This window comes from Ictalurus furcatus, chromosome 4 (genome assembly GCF_023375685.1).
Source record: "Ictalurus furcatus strain D&B chromosome 4, Billie_1.0, whole genome shotgun sequence".
Classification (NCBI taxonomy): Eukaryota; Metazoa; Chordata; class Actinopteri; order Siluriformes; family Ictaluridae; genus Ictalurus; species Ictalurus furcatus.
Window position 1 is genome coordinate 7,160,197 of NC_071258.1, and position 24,906 is coordinate 7,185,102.

General features: G+C 39.0%; 1 protein-coding gene across 3 annotated transcripts in view; it reads left to right on the forward strand.

The window, feature by feature from the left end:
- The window catches only part of large2 (LARGE xylosyl- and glucuronyltransferase 2), a 76,080-nt gene that overhangs the window by 18,192 nt on the left and 32,982 nt on the right, over positions 1-24,906 (forward strand). The window contains exon 2 of one of the 3 annotated variants that reach the window (XM_053622707.1): positions 7,713-7,775. The gene's annotated coding sequence lies outside the window, so the exon portion shown is untranslated. Of the gene's footprint in view, positions 1-7,712; positions 7,776-19,821; positions 20,553-20,964; positions 21,015-24,906 lie in introns of those variants that run through there. The other 2 variants (XM_053622705.1, XM_053622709.1) reach the window with 2 other exon arrangements.

Here is a 24,906-nt window from a genome sequence, read left to right on the forward strand (position 1 = left end):
GGGTGGAGCCAGTGAGTGTATTTTGGGTAGAGTGTTTTCCCACACACGTATGCAGAACACGCTGTGAGCTCACTGCTGGCCTCCGAGTATTTGTAGGAGTACATGAGGATTTTAAATAGAATCCCCATTCCCTTTCCAGCTCAGCGAACACAGAAAAACAAACGTGGGAGTCATGCGTGTGAGTGTGAGTGCGAGTGTAAGTGTGTGTGTGTGTGTGTGTGTGTGTGTGTTTCTGGTGGATGGGGTGCTGTTAAAACTGCATCAGATATTGATAGGCTCACACAAGTATGGTTCACTCTCTGTAGACTAATATTAAGAGGGTGAAATACGGTGAAAATTGTAAAAGTGATGAAACGAAGTAAGCACATTCAGCATGAAACGAAGTATGCGCATTGTGGGTGTGTGTCAGTATTAATCTGCCACTCTAAATTATTCAGGATCCATTTTGCTAACAGTCAGTGGGCTCTGAACAGAGCAGCAAGCTGAACAGTTTCCCTGTGTCCCACCACTCAGTCTGCTCACGTTTATTGGGTTCATTTGCGTGTCAGTAGCATATTTGTACACATATTTGGCTCTTTGTAAGGACCAAAAAAGACCAAAGGTCCTCACAATCACCCGGTCCTCACAAATGTTACAGTGGTTTCTTGGCTTTCATTTCAAAAGCTACAAGTCCCATGATATTCACTTTTGACTAGTGATGTTAGGGTTTAGGTGTAGGCAAAACATTAATTAACTAGAGTAATGATTGTGTAACAGTCAAGCATGGTGGTGGCTCGGTGATGCTCTAGGGCTGCTTTGCATCCTCTGGCACTGGAAACCTGTGGCGTGTGAAAAGCAAGATGGATTCATTGAAGTATCAGGAAATCCTTGGAGAAAATCTCATGTCATCTTATGAGGAGGCTGAAGCTTGGGCGTAATCGGACCTTCCAACAGGACAGTGATCACAAGCATACCTCAAATTTCACCAAGGCTTGGTTGCAGAAGAAGTCCTGGAAGATTCTACTGGTCCTTCACAGTCACCTGACTTGAAACCCATCGAAAATCTCTAGTGGGATTTGAAGAAGGTCGTTGCAGCACGCAAACCCAAGAATATTACTGAACTGGAGGCCAGTGCTGTTGTGGAATGGGCTAAGATTCCTCAGGAACGCTGCCAGAAGCTATGCATCTCATTTGCAGCAGGTCATAACAGCAGAAGGGTGCTCTACTAAGTACTAAAGATGCTCGCCATGAAGGGGTTGAATAATTTTGAGACTGGAGAAATCATTATAAGTTGCATTTTCAGTTGAATTTGGAGAAACCACTTGAAGCATTCGTTGTGTTGAACTATTTCAATTGCTTTTGTTTGATTTGATCATTGCAAACAGCTGAAAGTCTGTACATTTTGACAATAAACCTGATTTGCGATGGGGGTTGAATCATTTTGATTGCACCTGTATATGATCATTATCCTCTTCTAACAAAGTTTCTAATGTAGCCTTGTAATAGTAATATTATGTAATAGTAATAGTGCCTTCAACAAGAAGTCAGAAATTCTTTGACCATTGTTTCCGCTATGGGATGCAGCGTTCTGTCCGCACATTGTACGAAAAGATATTCAAGGTGACTATTACTTACAGGATGAGACATGTATGACAACATCGAGGTGTGTCACATAAGTGTGAAGTGCTTTAAGTTTCAACATATCCATCCATCCATCCATCCATCCATTTTCCATATTGCTTATCCTAGACAGGGTCATGCTATGTTAAATGCATTAACCAAATTAATAAATAAAATATTTTTTAATTACAATAATGGTTCAGAATTAAATGATCAAATCTTAATTCAGTATTCAGGAGCTTACATGAGTCTGACCTTCAGTTAGCACTTCAAAGTCATTCTTGTATCATCACACCATTTGGCCTTCATCTTCCAGCATATGGCAAGATGACACTATTTGAGCTCTCGCTCATCCCTCCTATGTGAGCTCTTTTCGGTTTCTTATCCTTACGGGCACAATCAATGACTTTGGTCACGTTTCCTTATCGGTATGGAGCAGGGTTACAGCATTAAAGCTCTAAACACGCTGCCTGTGGTTTGAATGGAGGAGAGTAGCGAGGAAGGGCTCCATTAGAAGAGTGTTAAAACTCAATAATCTCCCTATCTGAGTGGCCCAAGCCCACTGGCTACACACACCCAGGCAGCGTAATTAACTCTAAACAGCCCTCATGACTGCATAGATCTCTTTAAATGAAGGAGCTAATGGCAATTGGGTGCTGATCTAATTTAGCCACTGGGAGCTGGTCAAACAGCATCTGGAGGAAGGAGAAGGGAGATAACGGAAGGCGTAAACAGAAAATGCAGGTTTTAAACAAAGACACAAAAAACTGAGATATACATTAACCTCCTTCTAATAATTCCACTTCGAATGACAATAAAACCAATAAAAAATTCATTTTCCTCAGTACAGCAGAGTTAAATAGAGACAGGGTGGATGACGAGTGGAACCGAGAACCTGTAATTAAGTGCTACTGAACACAAACATATTTCGTTGTGCATTGGCACATTTGCTGAGACTGCATTTCCTGGCCTTTGGTGTAAAAAAAAAAATTTAAAAAACCCAAACCCCTCAATATAACACCTACTCACTGAGATGTACCTGTTTTACTGTACACTGACATCGTACCGGTGCTGATTCAGAGATCCAGTGAAAGTTTTTAAGACTCAGCCTGCATTTTCACCTGCTTAAGGGACTAATCATTATATAATCAGATGTGGGACTTTCTTAATGCACAAACAATAAGATCAATTTTGGCTTGTTCTAGAAGTTTTACTTTGCAAGCAAGTTTCATCATGGAGTCCATCTTTACAACTCCACACAAGTATACTCAGTGTTTACACGTGTAACAGATTAAGTTGCATTTTAATACAGTTTTCAAATACATTTTCCACCAGTGCCTCATTGTATGGGGTTTCCTGGTCTGTAGAGTTCCTACAGGTTTATTTAAAGTATGATGGCTCCATATGCACACACAGCTGTTCGTAGGATAAACAATGTCAACGTAGCACGTTTAATTCAGAGCTGTTTTCCTTCACTCTCAGCGTAGCACTTCGTTATTAGTACTGATGCTGTGGGCAGATGTAAAGATCTAATGAGGCATGAAAAGATGCAGTTATGTTCATTAACCTGGGGGTCGTTCCTGAAAAGAGCACAGCCCGTTACCTAATGACACCACTGTTGCTCAGCTTGCTGGATTGTGTGTCCTTCTTCTGGTGAGTGAGGCAATGCCCTCGTTGAACAGCTGCAAATAGCACGGTCTAATTCAGGGAATATCGCAAGGCGAGTTCACTCCACAGTTGTAAGTTGCTGGCATACGTATGTGCACACTGCGACACGTATACATTTCAAACATGCTCTAGATCTGGTGTGGGAGAAGGGTGTGAAACAGCTCATGTGGAAAAGTAAGTAGTTATGGAGAGACAGTTGTATCTCTCTGATTAGGAGCCATGATTGTCTTCTATGTATTGTGTATATATAGTGCATATATAGTGCGCATATATATATATATATATATATATATATATATATATATATATATATATATATATATATATATATATATATATGTATATATATGTATATATATATATATATGTATATATATATATATATATATATATATATATATATATATATATATATATATATAATGATAATGATGATGAATCTTTATTTATCACATATACATATGCACAGTGAAATTAATTTCTTCGCATACCCCAGCATGTCAGGAAGTTGGGGTCAGAGCGCAGGGTCAGCCATGATACAGCGCCCCTGGAGCAGAGAGGGTTTAGGGCCTTGCTCAAGGGCCCAACAGTGGCAGTGGCAAGTATATCATATTTAGTATATCATACTAAATAGTTTCAGAAATTAAAACAAAATCTATTACAATGAAACGATAAAACAAAGGCAACCTGAGTAAACACAAAATACAGTTTTTAAATGATTGTTATTTATTGAAGCAAAAAAAAGTTATCCAATCCCAACTGGGCCTGTGTGAAAATGTATTTGTCCCCGTAGTTACTAATCCCCCAAATCTATGAAACTGCTTTCATAATACATAGAACACAGAACATAGAACAGGTTCTATGTTTTATGTTGCTTAACGCATCTAGATGTAAATACCAGGAAATAACAGTTAAAAACATAAAACTCTTGTCTCATAGCCATCTTTTGATCTCAGAACAGGAATGTTAGGTTACGGTGGTCCATAAAACTGGACAGTTGAATGTTGAAAAAAGAACAGGCAGCGTTTGTCTAATCTTCAACTGTCCAGTGCATGGCAATGAATCTAACTTGCAAAAAGCTGATGTGTGTGGTGCAGCAGGTGATGGGATTCAGAGCTAGTAAGACAAGCTACATTTTCAGTATTGAGGTGTGTTGCATAACCGCATAGATATATACACCAAATAAAACATTTTATTTTGCAAAAGTCAGTACTGAGTAGGTTTTTTTTTTTTTCTTTCCCCGGTTGTTGGATGAGAGAATGATAAATGCAAAATGCTAGTGACTGAGTGAATAATAAAAAGAGAGAGAGAGATGTCTTGGACACATAATAGTCTTGTCCCGGGTGCTGACGATCTGAAAATCCATTACTACTGAAGTGACAGATTTTTGATATACCTGGAAAAAGGACACATTTTTTGACATACAAAATAGTCATTAAGCTTTTACTTTTAGCATACGAATCAATCAGAGTAGCTTAGAATGTCCTGGAAAAAAAAAAAGACGGTGTAAGAGCTATGGCTTGCTCTTACAATGTTAGAAGTCTAGTAAGAAATCTCACAAATAGGCTATGGCTCTAGAGGTTTAAAAAAAATCTTTCTTTTAATGGGAGCAGTTTTTCAGCACTACGGGTTATTTGTCAGGGGATGTTCTCGATTGATCAGGTTGATTAGCCGTGGCAGGTTACTGGCCTTCTGTGTTTAAGTGAATTATTTATTTATAAATACAAAGAGCGACTGACCAGACCTAACCTGCTCACTTGTGACAAATGAATTATATCCATGCATAAGTCACACATAACAGAGTAATTAGAATCAAAGTGCTGCCATTCCCTTTCTTTCCACCCATAACTCCTTTAGGGTAGTAGACAAGCCGAGCCCTTTTTTCTCCTCGGCTTCTGATGCCGTTCCATCACTCTGGCCCTGTAATCACACTTGATTGAGCTGTTTGTGTTCAAACAGGGGCGTTTGCAGAGCAATTAAGGGCAGAGTAGGAGATAAAATAACACAGCCCCCCTGCGGACTCCCTGTCGTCTACGGGAATATATCACCTTCCTTCCCCAGCTGAGAGCAGATCTGCTCTTTCCTCCTACTGAGACACAGTTCATCTTGTTCTTTCCGGCAACACGGTCAGATGTAATCAGAAGTTTTTGTGAAGAAATACGCTCAAGGACAGCTTTTATATAACAATCCGAGCTCGGTTAGTGGGTGGATTGGAATAGTCACAGTGTTCAGTTGTGTGTTTCATGTGAGGACTTTCGGTCTAAAAAAACTGCAGGATCTGCTGGCATACAATTCATATGTCGTGTTGTTCAGCACACAGGAGGTGTTGGAAAAAAAGAAGCAGAAATCAGATTAACTCAGATTTAAGTAGTAAAACAGATTAGTATTTTATGACAATACAATGCAGAGGATTTGTATTTGGGGTGTAACACAATGCCACAGTTTCTATCTATATTTGTATCTGTGTTTATTTAGTGCTCCAGATATTCATATTTGTATCTGTATTCAGATTTAAATGTGAAGTGGGCATGGACTAAACCGGAAGGTTTTTTTTTTTTTTTTTTTTTTTTTTTTAAATCATGCAGGATTTTGTGAAGTTTTTGTGATTGTTGAGGCTAAAAATTATTGATTTTGCTGCAGTTTTTTTTTTTTTTTCAAAATTCACGATGCAACTTTTGTGTTTTTTTTTGTTGCAGAAAACTATTGAATTGACGAAATTGCATTTGCACAAAATTGGAAATTTTTGCAGTGATGTTTGTTGGTAAATGGGACCTTTTTAGCTGTACTCATGTTAGACGCGTTTGTGTTGAAGAGGGCTTCGGCTGGATGTATGTTGTGATGATGTCACATGGCGTGTCTTGGCACAAATCTGCAGAAAATCTGCGGTAACTGTGAAAATTTGCAAACTCTTCAGAATATTGCAAAGTTTGCTGGATTTTCCGTTAATTTCTGTGATCATAAAATCGCAAAATCCTGGAGGGACTGCCTATCATCCTCGTCCAGGGTGTCCCCCACCCTGTGCCCCAAGTTCCCTGGGATAGGCTCCAGGCTCCCAGTAAACCTGTGTGGGATGAGCAGTACAGAAAATGGATGGATGAACCCTATCAAAACACTGGGGTTATTATTTTTGTTTTGTATTTTACATGTGTTCAGTACTTTCTAGTGAATTTATCTGGTTTTCTCCATGAACCTCTCTGGCAAGCTTTATAAAATAAAAATCCAAATAGTGCACCGCTTATTTGTATCTGTATATGTACCTGTTTACAACACGTTGTCTGTTCAATCTGGCTTATATTACGTATATTGTAATATGTATATGTACAATAATACAATCTGCTAGTAAGTCTTGCAACGGTTGGTGTCAAAGTGCATGCTTCTACAATCAGAAAGAGATTGTACAAATTTGACCTGCATGTAAGACATCCCAGGAAAAAGCCTTTGCAAGACTACAGTTTGCCAATGAGCATATAGGCAAAGACCAGGCCTTTTGGAATAATATGCTCTGGACAGTCGATTCAAAGATAGATTTGGCCACAGTAACAGTAGACATGTTTGGCACAGACCAACGACAGCTTTTCAGGAGAAGCATCTCATACCAACTGTGAAGCACGGTGGTGGAAATGTTATGGTTTGGGGTTGCTTCACTGCCTCAGTGACTGGACAGCTTGCATTAATTGATTCAACTACGAATTCTGCATAATATCAAACAGTGCTTGAAGATAATGTGAGGCCATCTCTCTGAAAGGTGAAACTGAACCAAAAGTGGACGTTTCAACAGGATAATGATCCTAAGCACACTAGCAAATCCACCAAGGAATGGCTCAAAAAGAAGAAATGGAGGGTTCTGGAATGACCTAGTCAAAGCCCGGATTTGAATCCCATTGAAATGTTGAAATGTAGTACATGCAACAAAACATTCAATCTTGCAACTGAAAGAATATTGCTTGGAAGAATGCTCAAAAATTCCAGCAAGCCTGGTGTACAATTCTACAAAACACCTACAAGACGTTATTTCTTATAAAGGGGGCAATATTAAGGCCCCCTTTATAAGAAGCTTCTAAGGCCAAGGGTGTACTTCCTTTTTCCACAGAAGAATATCGCATCTATTGATATTTCTGTTGAATAAATGATTGAAAAAGCTAATTTAACTTGTGATTTTGTTCAAGTATATGAACTTTATCAATAGGCACTGTTTCAAAGATGATCAAATGTTTGCTTGTTCAGATCTGTCAAAAAAAAGCCAACAATTTCCACAGGGTGTACTTATTTTTTCACATGCCTGCATATTGCAGAGAAGTGAAAATCTCTCTATGTTTAACTTGTATATACGTATAAATACTACAGAGTGTCAGTAAAAATAGAACAAATCCGCTGGAGTGTCTCGACAGATGTTATGAACAGGTGGAAATTTTCTTTGCATAATATTTCTTTTTCCACTCTTCTAGGTTTGAAATACCCGAGGGGAGGATTTTGTTCCTAAACTTTCACTTGGGAGAAGAAGACTTCTGGTAAGGCTTTACGGATATCTTCTGTTTCCACTTGTAGAAAGTCGTACAGTTGTGAACTAATGATAATATGCACTACCACAAAAAATTACCTGTCACTCTTGAAGGTTTAAAAAAAAAAATCTAATTCAGTAGTAATTCAGTAGTAAACAATCAACAGCATGACATTTGTAACGAGATGCTATCTATAAAGGGATGCATTAGCTGCACTCATAAAATATTGATTATCACACATTGGGTTTTTTTATTTTATTTTTTTAGCCATGGTAATGGCTTTGGGTTCGTTCCCATTAAACCCTTCAGCGTCCACATTTCGCCTCTGTGCAAAGATGCTTTTATCATGTTCAGATTGGAATTCATGGTACATTTGCTTCGAGCTGCTTACAGTTTTCCTCTCAGCAGCGTGCAATCTTGTAGAAGAGGATGAGTGGTTTTAATATATTTAGAAAAATATATCAAATATAAGGCTATGATAACATAATGACTCATCCATTACCTTAAAAGGAAACTTGAATACCCTCGGATAAATGCAGCACATGCTGTACGTATAGTTTAATGGCACATATTACTTATTTTTTGCATCGTCTGTGTATATTCTTTACCTTTTATCTTATTGGAAGTAATGCTACAGTCAACAGCAGGCACAGCTCATTGTACAGCTTTTACATGCCGATAGACAAGTTTAGTTGGTAACGCTGTGTTGCTGATAGATTGAAGCTGTCTGGAACCCAGCTTACGGAACATTCAGTAACCTGAAGTACTGTGAAAAAGTATTTGCTTTTTTGTGTATATTTCATACTAACTTGTTTCAGAAATTAAAACAAAATCTAAGATAAAACAAAGGCAACCTGAGTAATCACAAAATACAGTTTTTAAATGATAATGTTATTTATTGAGGTAAAAAAGTTATCCAATTCCAACTGGGCCTGTGTGAAAAAATATTTGCCCCATAGTTACTAATTCTCCAAATCTATGAAACTGCATTTATAATGAGATTCAGCTGGACTAGACGCAACCAGACCTGATTACTGCAAACCCTGTTCAATCAAATCAACACTTAAATAGAACTTTTCCAACAGCATGAAGTTGGTTAAAAGGTCTCACCCAGTAACACACTATGCCAAAGTTGAAAGAAATTCCAGAAATGATGAGGAAGAAGGTGATTGAAATGCATCAGTCTGGGAAGGGTTACAAAGCTATTTCAAAGGCTCTGAGACTCCAAAGAACCACAGTGAGAGCCATTATCTCCAAATGGAAAAACCTAGCACAGTAGTGAACCTTCCCAGAAGTGGCGGACCTTCCAAAATTCCTCCAAGAGCACAGTGACGACTCATCCAGGAAGTCACAGAAGAGCCAAGGACGACATCAAAGGAGCTACAGGCCTCTCCTGCATCAATAAAAATCACTGCTCATGAGAAAAATGGCATCCATGGAAGAGTAGCAAGGTGAAAACCACCTCCAACCCAGAAGAACATTAAGGCTCATCTGAATTTTGCCAATACACACCTTGATGATACACAAACCTTTTGGGAGAATGTTCTGTGGACTGATGAGTTGAAAATTGAACTGTTTGGAAACAATCAGATTTTAATTTAAGGGGGAATTAGTTTTCATATTGATGATAAGTGTTGTATAACTTTTTTGCTTCAATAAAAAAAAAAAAAAAAAAAAAGCTGTATTGTATGTTTACTCAGGTTGCCTTTCTTTCATGTTGTATTTCGTTTGCAGATCTAAAACTATTTAGTATGAGATTTACACAAAAACAGAAGAAATCAGGATGGGGCAAATACTGTTTCACAGCACTGTAGGTAATTATACTGCTGGTGTTTGTTGTGGTTTGTATTAGCCCATAACCCCTGGCTAGCCTTTGGCTCCAGAGTGGCTGATCGAGGACAAAAGGTTTTAGGGAGGTGACAGAGGTTTGGCTGGAGCTGTTGGTGGCCGTAAGGGGAGGTCAAGCACACAAAAGTGGGTCAGAGCTCTGAGAGTAATGTGTACTGCACTCAGGAGGTAGTGGTGTGACCTCAACTGCCTTGCACCCCAACAACTCCGTCCTCCTCAGCCATCATCTGTCATCTGTCATCTGGGACTTTCTCAGTTTACTGATTTTCCCACAGAGATTAGGCTGTGTAGGAGAGAGAGTGCAAAGTGCTGAACACACACTTCACATGTCTGACCTGAACAAACACACCAAATCTCAAAACGGAATGTGGAGTAAATACACTGGCCATAGTCTAATGATACTTGTATTTATATGTTGAATACTTGAATCTGATTGGTCAAATGGTGCTTATTATATTTTCTAACAGCTAGGAACATTCTGGCTGCAGGACAGTTTATAATAATGAGCTCGTTTCTATATTAGCAGCTAAACCAAATTCAAGGGGTCATTTGAGCAGAAAGAGAGCAGAATGGTGGTGATCAGGGGCAGCAATATGAGCTTTGGGCACCTGTTTAATGCTCTGGGCCCTCCTCCACAGACAGTTTTCATTCTTTTGTATAATTATCATTCTGTCAGTTCCTCTTCAGCCTCTTTTCTACTTAGATCCTAGAACATCCCACACCCTTTTAAGGCACCCATGATGGTGGCTTGTTTAGAGCCAATGGAGATTTGTTTGTGTTGAAGGACTATGAAAAGCAGGTGACGTGATTCATTTGCTGGTACCAAAAAGCTCTCTGTTCACTCGAGTGACATACTTCAGCCCTGCACACTCCCACTCTACTGACTAAGCCTTTAGAAATACTTCCTCTTCCATTTGCTCAGATTTGGCACTAGAACTCCATAAATATATAATAGCACTCTGAAAGCGTGTCTGTACCTTTTGTTTTTAAAATGAAATAAACTCTGCCCTGATTTTCTCAAAGCCACTGGAAGTTCAGGTCCGGTCTTTGGACGATTAACTTTAGAGGGTAGAGCTCTATATTGTCACCCTATGGCTGGTGTAGGAGATCATCAGATATTTCCTTCAGAATTCATTGTTTTAAACCACCACAAAATGCACATGCAAAGCCTTGAATATTCTCTTTAGATCATGTCTGGCTAAGCATGCCTTTTATACATTTGTTTCTGCACTGCCGTTATTAATTTTGCATTAGGAAATGTAATTATTTTGAAGCTTGTGGATACTCATAACTCAAAACAACTCAAAAGTGCATATGGAAAAGAACCAAATAAACTATTAGAAATGGCTTAGTACCTGTAACGTTACTGCTGGGGAAAAAAAGAGGGTTCGCCAACTGTGAGTGTAGGAGAGGCTGTCCTAGTTTTCCATTTTTGTAATAAGGGTGGGGAGAAGCCTGCTGGCTAATGATAGATGAGTGTGTTGATTGGCTGAGAGGAAGAGTTGAGTTTCAAGGTGTCTTGTTTTCTTGGGATTTCATGAAGAATGCCATGTTAAAGGATGCTACTGGGAGGTAACAATGAGCTCATAGATCATCAGGAATACAAATATGTGTGGGGCAAGGACGAGGACAGGGACTTTATGTATAACATTATAACAAGGAATGTGTACAGTATGTTTGTTTTTTTTTCCTGAAGGGATCTACAGGATGACAATGGGTTGGTGGTGTTTTAACATTTTCAGACTAGCTGATCCATATTCTCTTCTTAATTCAGTCAGAGACCTGACAAACCTCAGTTTGCCAGTGTGGATTATCCCATAAGTGCCTTGGCACTCAGTGTTTTGCATGGATTAGGCAAATACGTTATGCATCCATTGAGAATGCCTACTTTGTATAACCAGTCCAGACTGCTAGTCACTGGTATGTAGGCTAATATATAAATCAGTGCTTCTGCCTATGTCGTTGTAGTGGTGCAGGTTTCCCTCATTCATCTTCAGTAAGTACTTAACCCTGGTCACGATTGTCGTGGATCCAGAGCTTATCCTGGGAACAATGGGCATGAGGCGGGAATACAACCTGGATAGGACAACAGTCCATCTCAAGGCACCATGTGCATACATTCACACTATGGGAGGTGTAACCCTATATTTCTTGGAGAACTTGGAGGAAAAACCCATGTGAATAAGTGAAGAATTTGCAAAACACTACACAGACAGTAACATGAGCTCCGGCTTGAACTGGAGCTGATAGGTGAAAAAATGGGTTTCCCACCATTTTCTAGTTAGTTGCCATAGGAAAGGGTGTGTCAGCTAAAGAGTCACGCAGGAGCATCTGGAATATCCCTTTTATGTAAGCCATAAAGGGTTTAACCTCAATCTTAGTTGATACGTTCTCCTCCTCTTTTGAGTGTGTGTGAATTTCTTAAGTAGCTCTCATGGTACGCATAAACTTGCCACAGGAAATGTAAAAACAAAAGACTGAGGCCTACTCAGTAGACTTTAACAATATCAGTGTTGGAATATGAAATATGTTTGTGCTGAAGACTTGCAGATGTTGCTGCTATCAGAGAAACACATCCAGTAATGTACTGTAGCTTCCAAGCTATAGGTTTGGATGCATATTCACATCAATTGCTTTATTGTTCTTTCAGTAATTGTTTGAGGAGCATGGGGTTGACAACATGAGAGCAAGGACTGCAAGTGTGGTCACTCCATAGTTTAGGTTCTCTCTGGAGTTCAACTCCTAGAACAGGAGAGCCCATGTTGGGCCTTTTGTGCAAGACTCATAATACTCAACTGTTAGGGTAGGGTCATATCAAAGAAATAGAACTGGTCTTGATGACGTCAGTTACTTGTGCAAAAAGGTAAGCTGTCATTTTACTATCCAACAGAGAGTATGGCAGGGTGCATGTGTTTAAACTCATTCACTGATTTACTTGGCCGAGTACAAGAATCATAACCATTGCCTGTATCAGAGGTCAAAACACAGGCAGGCAACACCAAACAAGGGTAATCCATAATCAGTGTTGAAACAGGGACATCTCGAAAAACAGACATGAAAAGAGGAAAACAGGGCTTGGACTTAAAGATTCACAGAACAGTCACTGATATTGGTTCAAGAAGGCTTGGTGCACAGTCAGCATTCCAGTGGGGTTGAAGTCAGGGGCACTGTCATGCTGGAACAGATTTTGGCTAAGCACCTTAGTTCTAGTGAAGGGAAATTGTAATGCTACAGCATACAAAGACATGCTAGACAATAGAGTGCGATATTCGAGTGTCCACATACTTTGGTCATATCGTGTAATTTGTTGGATCCCATCTGTTATGGTCTGCACTTATATAGCGCTTTTATCCAAAGTGCTTTACACTGTGTCTCATTCACATACACACTCACACACCAATGGTAACAGAGCTGCCATGCAAGGCAGCTAACTTTCCAATTGGAAAGCAACTTGGGGTTTAGTGTCTTGCCCAAGGACACTCCGGGATTCGTGTGCCGGGAATCGAACCGCCAACCCTACGATTAGTGGACAACCCGCTCTACCACCTGAGCCACAGCCACCCTATCTGTTCTTGCATTGGCATTACTGAATGAGTATGCAATCATCGGAGTTGGCCCAAGCGTCCACAGAGATTTGCCACTGGGGCAGATAAGCAGACCTCTCTTTGTATCTCAGCTACAAACTAAATATTGACTTGTTTGTCTCATTACGTAACACTGTGTTAGGTAATGGCTAGGTAATCCTAGCATTGTTATAGGCTGTTATCCAGCTATCTAGCTCCCTTCCTCAGGTGTAACACAACGACTCAGCTCTGTGCTTGGACTGCATTCTCCCTCATAAACACGTCTGCCTAATGAATAAATGCAAATGTACTTTTGCGCCGTAAAGTTGCTCTGACCTTCAAGGCCAGAATTTCCTATTCATCCACTGACCACATTTTAAGAGCTTGTTAATGGAGGCATTGACTTCTTTGCATCCTTTACAGCTTCCAGTAACATTAAACAAAGCTGAAGCCTCTTAAACGTCCACTGAGACTTAAATTCTATAAGGTCACACCATGTATCTATTCAGAGAGTGCACAGGTTACAGAGAGATAAACCTTAAAACAGGTTTTTGTATATTGTTGTCTTTTCCCTTCCACATAGTGTGATATAGTTGTTTATTTTTTGGTTGCTGATATGAAGCAGTGTGTTCTTTATCTTTCCTGATTTGCTGTGTCTAAGACAGAAGGACACACAGTAGGGTATTGCAGTCAAGGTGCAAAGGTCAGATCCATACATGTTTAGATTACAAAAATATGGGAAGGACTTTTGGGAGATAGTTAAAAAACTAAAAGTTATTCGATTTGTGTGACCTCTAATTTGATGCCTGTAAAATGTGTATGAAGGGAAGTGGAAAAATGAACACAGCTAATTTCAACTTTCACTGTCTGCTCAATCGCTTCCTGTTTGCACATGAATAAGCACAAGTTGCCATGGGGATGGGAATGTGTGGTGCCGGGCATGTGCTGTGTCCATTGATCTCGGGTTATTGATAATCTCACCCCCAACACCGACAACGTATTTCGTAACAAAGGCAACCTCATATACCAGATTTAAGTGAATCTCTTCTGCTTTACAATGATACAATAGTGATTACAATACGTGGATAATACAATAATGGATTTTCAGTTTAATAATAATAATAATAATAATAATAATAATAATAAATTTTGTTTACATAGCCCCTTTTCACAAGCTCAAGGACACTTTGCACTCCATATACGTTTAACAGCACAAAGTACATTATAACATGGGGAGACATAGCACAGGCTCAGAGAAAAAATGAGGCTGATACTTTGGAGGTCGGTAGGAGGAGTTTCACCAACAGTCTTGACAGCTAGATATTCAAAAGACGTGACATTATGAAATTCAGTCAAAACCGCTCTCATGCCATCTCGACAAACAACAGCTAGTCCGCTCCCTTTTCCGTGCGGCCGGGGTTTAGACAAATATTTGTATCTGTGTGGAGTAAGCAAATTTAGTTGTAAGAAGTCATTAGGTGTTTGCCAGGTTTCAGTTATCAGTAGCATGTCCAGTTTTTTATCGGTGATAAGTTCATTGAGAATTGACGCTTTGGTCGTTACTGAGTAGTGATCAGTAGTGTAAGTGTGCCTGCATGTGTGTGTGTGTGCTTGTATGTGTGGGTACGGACTGCACTCTTTCACACTAGCTTTGAGGAACACACACAGAAGCCATGCCTCCTTTACTCATCCGAAGGAAGATCTTCACACACACACACCTTCTAATTTAAGCCCAAATGAATACTGTTTCAATGTTGCTATGTGTTCAAGGTTTTAAAACAGTTCCCCTCAAGGCCGCATTTGTTATTTTCCACTGTGTTTGTGTTGTGTTTATGAGAGCAGAGGGCTGCACCGTGAGAGGCATCACTTTCACACAGTCTGTAAAGGTCTGGCAAGCAAAGCTGTGGAAATGTGGATCGCCAGCTGCTGCCCATCCCAGTGTAGAAGTGTAGGAGTGTGTATGTGTGCATGTGTATGTGTGTGTGTGTGTGTGTGTGTGTGTGTGTGTGTGTGTGTGAAGCTTAAACAGGTGCTGGTGAAACGCAATCCTCACTTCACAACACCCTCTCGCTCTCTCTCTCTCTCTCTCCCTCTCTCTCTCTCTCTCTCTCTCTCTCTCTCTTTCTCTTTCCCTAGTCCCTAGAGCCCTTCAGAACAGGAGTATCTCTCTCCAGCCCATTATTCCAGCTGCTGATGTGACCTTTAACCCTTTTAACAGGGGCAGGACAAAAGGTTCTAACCTATAAGGTCTCAGCTCGGCAGGGGTTTTATCTGGGGCAGACAGTAAAACAAACAGCATGAACTATCTGGATTGAGCATGTGCCAATGTAAAATTTCAGTCTCAGAATCATGTATAACGTTATTGTATGTATGTATGCTTTATAGTTGATTTTTATTTTTTTTAAAAATCCTTTGTAGAGGTGATAGTTCTGTCCACAAAACAATTTGACAAGGACACGTGCAATTCGGCCAAAATAAGAACCCTTAGAAGACAGTTGTCCTTGTGCTGCCTTTCTACAGGAAATAAACTTTCTTTCAGGATCAAACCACTGATTAAAACCTGCTGCATTTAAAAATGGGTTAGTCACAGTCATTTGAATATTGTGAATACTGTGATATATTACATATTTAGCATCTGCCCATGATAGCTTTGAAGAAGGCATTATGATTGCAGATATAAAAAGTTAAGGCTTAAAAGTGAACTATTTTCTTATTCTTGACTTCCTAACTTAAGCACATAATATAAAGGCATCTATTATCATCACATTTCCTGTGCTTTAAGCTGATTTGAGCCTTTTGCTCATAACCAGGTTCAAAACCAAGGCTTGAAAATATGCTTTTTTTTTTTTTAATATTTGAAAAAATACATTCATTGTAACAGGTTATATTTACTTAAAAGTAAACCAGTGCATAATGTATGAGTTTCTTGGTAGCAATTAGACTATACCAGAAAGATTTCAACACAGTTACAGTTGCTCAGTTACACACATTGGGTAAATAATTCATTTGATTCCTTTTTGCTATGTTGATAAAGTATGACCGTTTTTGTGGTCAGATAGCTGAAGTGATCATCTTAAATAACCAGTGAACGTTATGCCTATTATTCACACCTCAAAAATTATACCGTAGTGAAATGTTGAATATAGGTGAATTTATGTAATATTAATCATTATGAGATTTAAAAAAAAACAAACAAACAAGATTTTTAAGCCTAATTCTAGACATTTTTATCAATTATAAATTTCAAGCTTGAAACAAAGCTTTAAACTCAAAATTGAAGTCCTGAGACACCTGAGAGGTGCCTTTGTGATACATACACTGAACATGCTGACAGTGCTGTTTCCAGGGGCATAGTGATAGGGTCAGAAATACAGCTCTCCCGGTTTAGGCGATGCCTACTTTGGTTTAAGTCCAAATACAGATATAGATATTGCGTTACATCCTAATACATACATACATACATACATACATACATACATACGTACATACATGGTGCTTGAAAGTTTGTGAACTATTAAGAATATAAATATGACCTAAAACACCATTAAATTTTCACACAAATAGATAAAGTGAACCGATTTAAACAAATGAGATGAAAATATTATACTTGGTCATTTATTTATTGAGGAAAATGATCCAATATTACGTATCTCCGACTGAATTCCTCAGTATGTGACATTCCTTCAACTCTGGGATGAACTGCTTGCTTCAGGACCTTCCACAACATTTGTATTGGATTAAGGTCAGGACATTAAAACATTAACTTTACCAAAACATTAACTTTTCCAAAACATTAACTTTATTATTCTTTAACCATCCTTTAGTAGATGACTTGTGGGTTTAGGGTCCTTGTCTTGCTGCATGACCCACTTCAGATGTCCTGATATTTTCCTGTAGAATTCACTGGTATAATTCAAAATTCATTGTTCCATCAATGATAGCAAGCCGTCCTGGCCCAGATGCAGCAAAACAGGCCCAAACCATGATACTAGCACCACCATGTTTCACAGATGGGATAAGGTTCTTATGCTGGAGCGCAGTGTTTTCTTTTCTCCAAACATAACGCTTGTTTTCATCCACAAAACAGTTTTCCATCAAGCCTTCTGGCTTGTCCAGGTGATCTTTAGCAAACTGCAGATGGGCAGCAATGTTGGAGTTTGAGAGCAGTGGCTTTCTCCTTCTCCTGATGTGTCCACAAACTTTTGGCCATTTAGTATCCATACATAATTTAAATACTTACAATTCTTTTGTATTTACTTATTTTATTGGTCCTATAATAAAATATAATATGGTTTTATCAACCAATGAACGAATAAAACGCGTCAGTGTATAAGATATAATGCACAAATCATTTCAACTCTAATACTGTAAATATAATGTAGGGCATAGTGCATGATGAATTGTATTCTGAATGACTGTGGAGCTCAGCGACTTGCAAATCGGGCTTAAAATCGTGTAGTGTGAACTAGGCTTAAGGCAGCTCTACATGGCTGAATGTATGTGTGTGTGTGTGTGTGTGTGTGTGTGTGTGCGCGCGCGCATGCGTGTTCATACAAACACTGCTGGTTGTCTGTGTAGATAAGAGGAACATAAGACGAGCTGTCAGTCACTACGCTAACAGCCTAATGAGTGCTGAGGTATCCTGAATGACAAAGGCCCGCTTTGCTGCCTGATAGGAATGCTTGATTATACGGTGCATTAGCAAAGCGAGCTAATGTTTACCATTAGCTCCATCTTTCTGTGTCTCTTACATACACTCATGCAAAGGAGGGCTGCTGGGTCGTTTATCAAGTGAATGCCGGAGTTAGACTTTGCACTCTTGCTGTGTTTGCTGTCTTTTGTTATGTGACTTTAGTTATTTAAGGTGACAGCTACATACTCCACCCTGCCAAATCTGACTCTTTCACTCTTTCTTTCTTTTTGGTTCTTTTTTTTTCTTTCCTTTTTCTTTCTCTTCTCCCAAACATATATGGATGTGTTGTCATGGCCCACAGGGGCAATTCCACCGTGGGCCACTAGAGGGCACCCTTACTGTCCTTGCAGAAGAACTTCTTCTGTTGTCTCGCTGATTTCCTGGTTGCGTCCGAAATCACGTACTGTGACAGTACTTACTGAATTCGATGAAGTGCCTACTGCACGGCCGTTGAAACAGTACATACTAATCAGTATGTGTGTGTAGTATGAATACCATCCCGGACATACTACGTCCGCCATGTTGGCATTGTCATGTGACCTTTGACGTCTTCATAAACACAAAAATCTTAAAGGGACCACCAGATTAAAGCAAACACACTAACGGCAAAATCCACATCAGGAAATTAAACGAATTAGCAATTTAATGTGGGCGGGGTTAACAAGCTGAGGTAAATTCGTTGCTGTTAGCTGGGCCGGCTAAGGCACGATGGAGATCATAAAAAGCTTTTTTTCTTGTTTAAACCTTCAACAAGTTAACAGTTTATTCGGATATTGCTAAACAATTCCTGTTTAACCAAGGTTTAATACTTCTGCGCTAGTCCGCACCAGTCCCGTTGCATTATGGGATTGTTTGACTCGCGTAGTGTCCATCGGTTGCACGCTGTAAAATCTCCCCAGAAGCAGTACGCCATCCGGGTATATGAGAATTCAGACATACTACCCCTCTGGCGTACAGCTTTTCGCCTACTTTGTAGTATGGTAGTACGCGATTTCGGACGCAGCCCCTGTCTCAACCATGCTCACCTGTTTGTTATTTCTTGATTAGTTGTTCTATTTGTTTTCCCTCTTTGTTTGCTGCAATTCGTTCAGTTATGTTATGTTTTGTGTTTGTTCTCTTATATTTGTTATTGCTTTTGTTTATGCACTGTGTTTTGATTATTTTGTACTTTTTTCTTAAGGTTTTCTTATTTTCTAGTTTTCTAAGTTTCTGATAGTCCTGGTATCTAGTGTGTTTATTCCTCGTGTTTGTTTCCATGAGCCTGTTCCCTGTGTCTGTCCGTAATAAAGGAAGTTCTGCATCTGCATCTGCCTCAATGGACTGTCCCCTGTGACCGGTCTGGGATAATTGGGTGGATGTTGCCGCAGTTGAATTCTCCAAAAAGCCAAAAAAATAGTCCAAATAAACTCATTACAGTAATATCTGCAGTAATTACTGTAACCTGCTTTCATAAATTGTACATATTATGAATTGTATATTGCACATTTCTTCCTATTATGTACAGTCTTCTATAATTTCCATTAGTTATTAGTTCCATTAGTTATTGCTATTATAGAGAATATACTGTATAATATATAGAGGTGCAAACCTACAGTGGTGCTTGAAAGTTTGTGAACCCTTTAGAATTTTCTATACTTCTGCATAAATACGACTAAAACATCATCAGATATGTAATATTGGATCATTTTCCTCAATAAATAAATGACCAAGTAAATTATTTTTGTCCCATTTGTTTAATTGGGTTCTCTTTGTCTACTTTTATGACTTGTGTGAAAATCTGATGATGTTTTAGGTCATATTTATGCAAATATATAGAACATTCTAAAGGGTTCACAAACTTTCAAGCACCACTGTAGGTTCATTGTACTCATACATTTTCTATAATGGTATTTCGTACTATTCTGTTTGTTTTGTTTCGTGTCAGGATGTCATCAGGCTGTGATGAAGTTGTTGTATAGCTTTGTGCCATAGTGAAACAGACTAGTCAATTCAGTTTGTAATCAGAGACCGGCGAGCAACAACGTCCTTGATGCTCCTGCACCAGAGTTGGAATAATCTTTAAATGCAATTTTTTTTCCCTCTTTCATTTTTCACTTTTGGCTCTAGCCAGACTTTACGTGCAGGTCAGAAAGTAGGAAGAGGAAAGAACATGAAGGCAGTTCATTTCACCACCTTGGAAGGGTGTGTGTTCCCCCAGAGGAAGGGATGAAGGTTTCTTTTCTGTTCTGGCGAAGTCAGCAACAATGAAAAGTGAAGTAGAGAGAGAATATCAAGAAGGAGAGAGAGAAGGAAGAGAGGAGAGGTGAAAGAGGAGCCTTTGATCCTAAGGCGAGACATAAACCTGCCAAGGCATGCTTGCTGGAGAGTGAAGGGGAGTGGGAGGAGCGTGCACTGAACACACACTCACACACACACACACACACACACACACACACACACACACCCACTTCCACACACACACACACACACACACACACACACACACAAAGGTAGGAAAGTTCAAAGTTTGCCAGTGGCAAATCGAATTGACTTGCCGTCTCTGCATGTTAGTCCAGAGTTTTATTCAGCTGTCATTGCGCTTGTCAAGGAACTCGAGCGACCAGGAAAGAATAAGGAAGAAAAGGAGGAACTAAGTAAAGAGGGGGAAAAAAGATAGCAATCTGGAATCGGCACTGTATAGAGGTACAGATTAGTATGTCCTTTCTCCTTTTTCTTCTCTTTGAAAGCAGCCTTTGTGTATCTCTCTCTCTCTCTCTCTCTCTCTCTCTCTCTCTCTCTCTCTCTCTCTCTCTGTTCTTCTGCAGTAATATGATCCTCTGATCCAGGGATAGACTGAGTCCCACTTTCAACACTCTTCCCTTCAGTCTGAATGCAGTATGTGTACCTTGTGCAGGCAGCGCATATTATAACTGCGTAGGTGTGCTTAGCGTAGGCAAATGTTAGTGTCTGTGATATAGTAGTATGATTGAAAAAGACAAAAACAGTCTATATATATATATATATTTTATATATATATATAAAAATGCCTCAATCGGATCCTAACAGGTGAAAAACAGCAATAGGGTTATTAAAGGTTCCAGAGGGTTCTTGTTTCAAATCCCAGTGACTGCTAGATGCTTGCATTGGATTCTGCTTCACATGAAAGTAAGTTATAAAACATCTGCCAAAGAAATACAGGTAAATGAACAGTCTTTATATATTTCTCAGCTATGAACATTTGCAGAATAGTATTGTAGTACTGCTATAAGGGTATTATATGTAAGGGTATTATTGTAGTACTGCTATAAGGGTATTATATGTAAGGGTATTATTGTAGTACTGTTATAAGGGTATTATATATAAGGGTAGTATTGTTGTACTGTTATAAGGGTATTATATGTAATGGTATTATTGTAGTACTGTTATAAGGGTATTATATATAAGGGTAGTATTGTTGTACTGTTATAAGGGTATTATATGTAAGGGTATTATTGTAGTACTGTTATAAGGGTATTATATATAAGGGTAGTATTGTAGTACTGTTATAAGGGTATTATATGTAAGGGTACTATTGTAGTACTGTTATAAGGGTATTATATATAAGGGTAGTATTGTAGTACTGTTATAAGGGTATTATATGTAAGGGTATTATTGTAGTACTGTTATAAGGGTATTATATATAAGGGTAGTATTGTAGTACTGTTATATGTACTAGGGATGCATCAGTACAGATACTGGTTGGGTGTGAGAGCAATTCACTTATGCGAGCACTGAGCACTGAGACATGTATGCTTCTTTTCTCCAGGGTCTACACTTTACTTGTGTAGTCTAGGGTTGTCAAAAGTACCGGTACTTCGGTACCAAGTCGGTACTAAAAAGAGAAATAGTTGATGGTACCAGATGTTCATAAGTACCGGTAGTACCGGGTCAACCCGTTACTGACACACTGCCTGACAGGTGGTCAGTCGGGAACTTCTCACGGGTGCACCGTGCAACAAGGAGACATTGGAGCCAAAGCAGCAGCAGCTCTGCTGGTTTAACTACTATATAGTAGGTGAAATGCATGTATTTCTCTCGGACGTTCGTTTTCTGCTTTCGGTGCTATTACCGCTAAGTGTGTAAAAGCCGCACCCCTAAATATTTTGTGCAGATAGAGTAACCGTGCTTTCAGGAAGAGCGGCTGCTTACCCGCAGCATTTATTCAAGCAGATCAAGCAGGTGAGTTTAAAATGATGGTAGCATTTGCATTATGAATGTTGTAGCATAGTTTAATTGGAGTGCAATATTGCAAGAAAACATCCTCGTTTTTGCTTACTTAATGGTTAGCATACGCACGTTTAATGCTAATACGGTCAGAAGTCCTTATTAACCATTTAATGCTTTAACTTTTATTGGGGTAAAATAAATGGGAGGACATGATGAGGTTTACAAATTTTACACACCAGAGGCTTTTTGATGACCAATATATCTGAACTTTATATGTTAGAAAATAATGTGTGGCTAACACTGTTTATGTCTTTAATATCAGTCAGTCAGAAAAAACTTTCTAGTCTTGTCTGGATAACTCTATTAGCTTTAATAATGAAATACTTGAAGTATACAGAATGGCATTTAAAAAAATACGTTTTATATTGATATTTAACTTTATTAATAAAATAGTGTGTTGTTCAATTAGCATGTTTTGCTTTGGTTCCGAAATTGGTACAGAGTACTGTGGAATTTTATTGGTATTGGTACCGACTACTGAAATTTTGGTACCGTGACAACCCTAGTGTAGTCAAGGTGCAATTCACAGTACTTTGCACTCATTTTTCTGCTGATGTAGTCTATCCACCTCAAAGTTTTATGCATGCTGAGATACATTTCTGCTCACCACAGTTGTAAAGAGTTCTTATTTGAGTTACTATAGACTTCCTGTCAGCTCATTTTTTCACTGTTTTTCGCACCATTCTGTGTAAACTCTAGAGACTGTTATGTGTACAATTCCAAGGAGTTCGGCAGTTTCTGAAATTCTCAAACCAGTCCACCTGGTACCAACAGCCATGCCACGATCACATCTTTTCTTCATTCTGATGTTTGATGTGAACCTTACCTGAAGCACTTGACCTGTATCTGCATGCTTGTATGCATTGCGCTGCTGCCACCTGATTGGCTGATTAGATAACTGCATGAATGTGCAGGTGTACAGGTGTTTCTAATAAAGTGGACAACGAGTGTATGTAGTCAGTCTTTTGACAAGAAGTTTGACTTACTCTAGTCTCTTTTAGATGATCTCTTGTAGGGTCTGGTACGTTTCGTCACCAAACATGGCCAAGCACCGCCTACCGCCTACACTAAGTCATTTGACTGGCAGTGCAGACAGGCCACCCACGTTTCCCGTTAGCATGATATCACAAAATCAAGTGTGTCTGAATGATTGCACGATTAATTATTGTAACCAGCAGTTGAAATGCTTTTGAAACAGTTTCAAACTGGCTCAAGGTCACAGCAAGGTCAAATTTCTGAACTAGTTTTTCTTCAGCAGCTTCCTTGTTTATCAATCTGTATTAAAGTTGTGTGTAAATGTTTTTGTAGGCCAAAATGAGCTAAAAATTCCTGACAAAGTTAGTTTTGGTAGCAAAAAAATCTGATTTTCTTCTTACTCGTGCCTATGTTGATCAATCCTGTCCACCAGTAAACTACCAAGCATGTTCATGGCACGGCTGATTTATATTTAGTGACAATAACAAAACTCCATAAAAGGTAAAACTTACAGTGACGTGAAAGTGTCAAAATGATGACTAAACAACACTAAATCTAGTAGTGCAGCTCAGCCATTGCAGCTCTTTAGCTACCACAGGCACACATTAACACTTTCTCCTTTTGTACTGTGGTATTTCTTCTGTCCTCATTGAATAGCCAGTCTTACTTGTCTTCATGTATTGCATTGTTTTGGATTGCTGTCTTTCAAATTCTTCATACAGAATGATTTCCTGAAGGTTTCATTAGATTCATATTAAATGAAATTAAGCCCGACAATGTAATCCATATATAAACTTTCAGTAACACATAATACGTAGATGTACACAATCTCAGGAGCTCTTATAGGAAATGAACATTTTTCAAAACTAACTGGATTGTCATGAATAACAAGTTTCTTGTGTAAATGCTCCTGCAAACAATTTGCTTGTATCCAGCTTGATAAATGGAGCCTAGTGTACAGAAGTGTACATGCACAGAATTGCATGGAGCAAACCATACTGCAAACTTCACGATTCTGGAGTTAGTGGCCAGCTAAGTGTACAAAAGATATTAGACATTCTGTGGGCTGAGTATCTGAGCCTCACCCAAAATAGTTTCCATTAATAGATGATATTTTAAAGACTTACTTCGAATGATGTAAAATAGCAGTTCGGAGTTGAGCTATATTATCATCCACACAATCGACTCACTCACAGTGTTCTAGTAAGTTTGTAACAGGTTAACTGTTTGAGGCATTAATATTTGAATACTGTCAGGTCTTCATTATGCACTACGCCCACATGAAGTCCTTGAGAAAATCGGCCTGTATGGAAATATTTTGCTGCAGAGAGTAGCATTGGCATCTTGGGAGTGGGCAGTTGTTGGGTGGGAGCATGTGATCAGATATGAAGCTTGTGTGACAAATGAGAGATACATTTCCAATAATGGTCAGTACAACTCCATTAAAAGCACTCGACTTACCTCGAAAGTGGGAAGTCAGACCTCGGAATTACGCCATTTTCTATCTCTGTGCATTTGAACTACAAAGTGGGGGGAAATCATGGCTGTTCACCTTTTCTAGCAAGAAGCTAGCTTTTAGTTTGCAACAAGCTAGCCGGGTAACTGTGCTGAGTGATGTATATTTACTTTCGCAATACAGCAAACTGTTTAATCAGTTTGATAGATTTACGATACAAGTTACAACCTTTAGTTGAATGCAGCATTATACCAGGCATAGGATTAGGGTTAGGGTTACAAATACCTGTATTGACCATCAGATTATTGTAAATAATGCACATTACCACTGTGAACATATAAAGATTTTTACCACAAAATT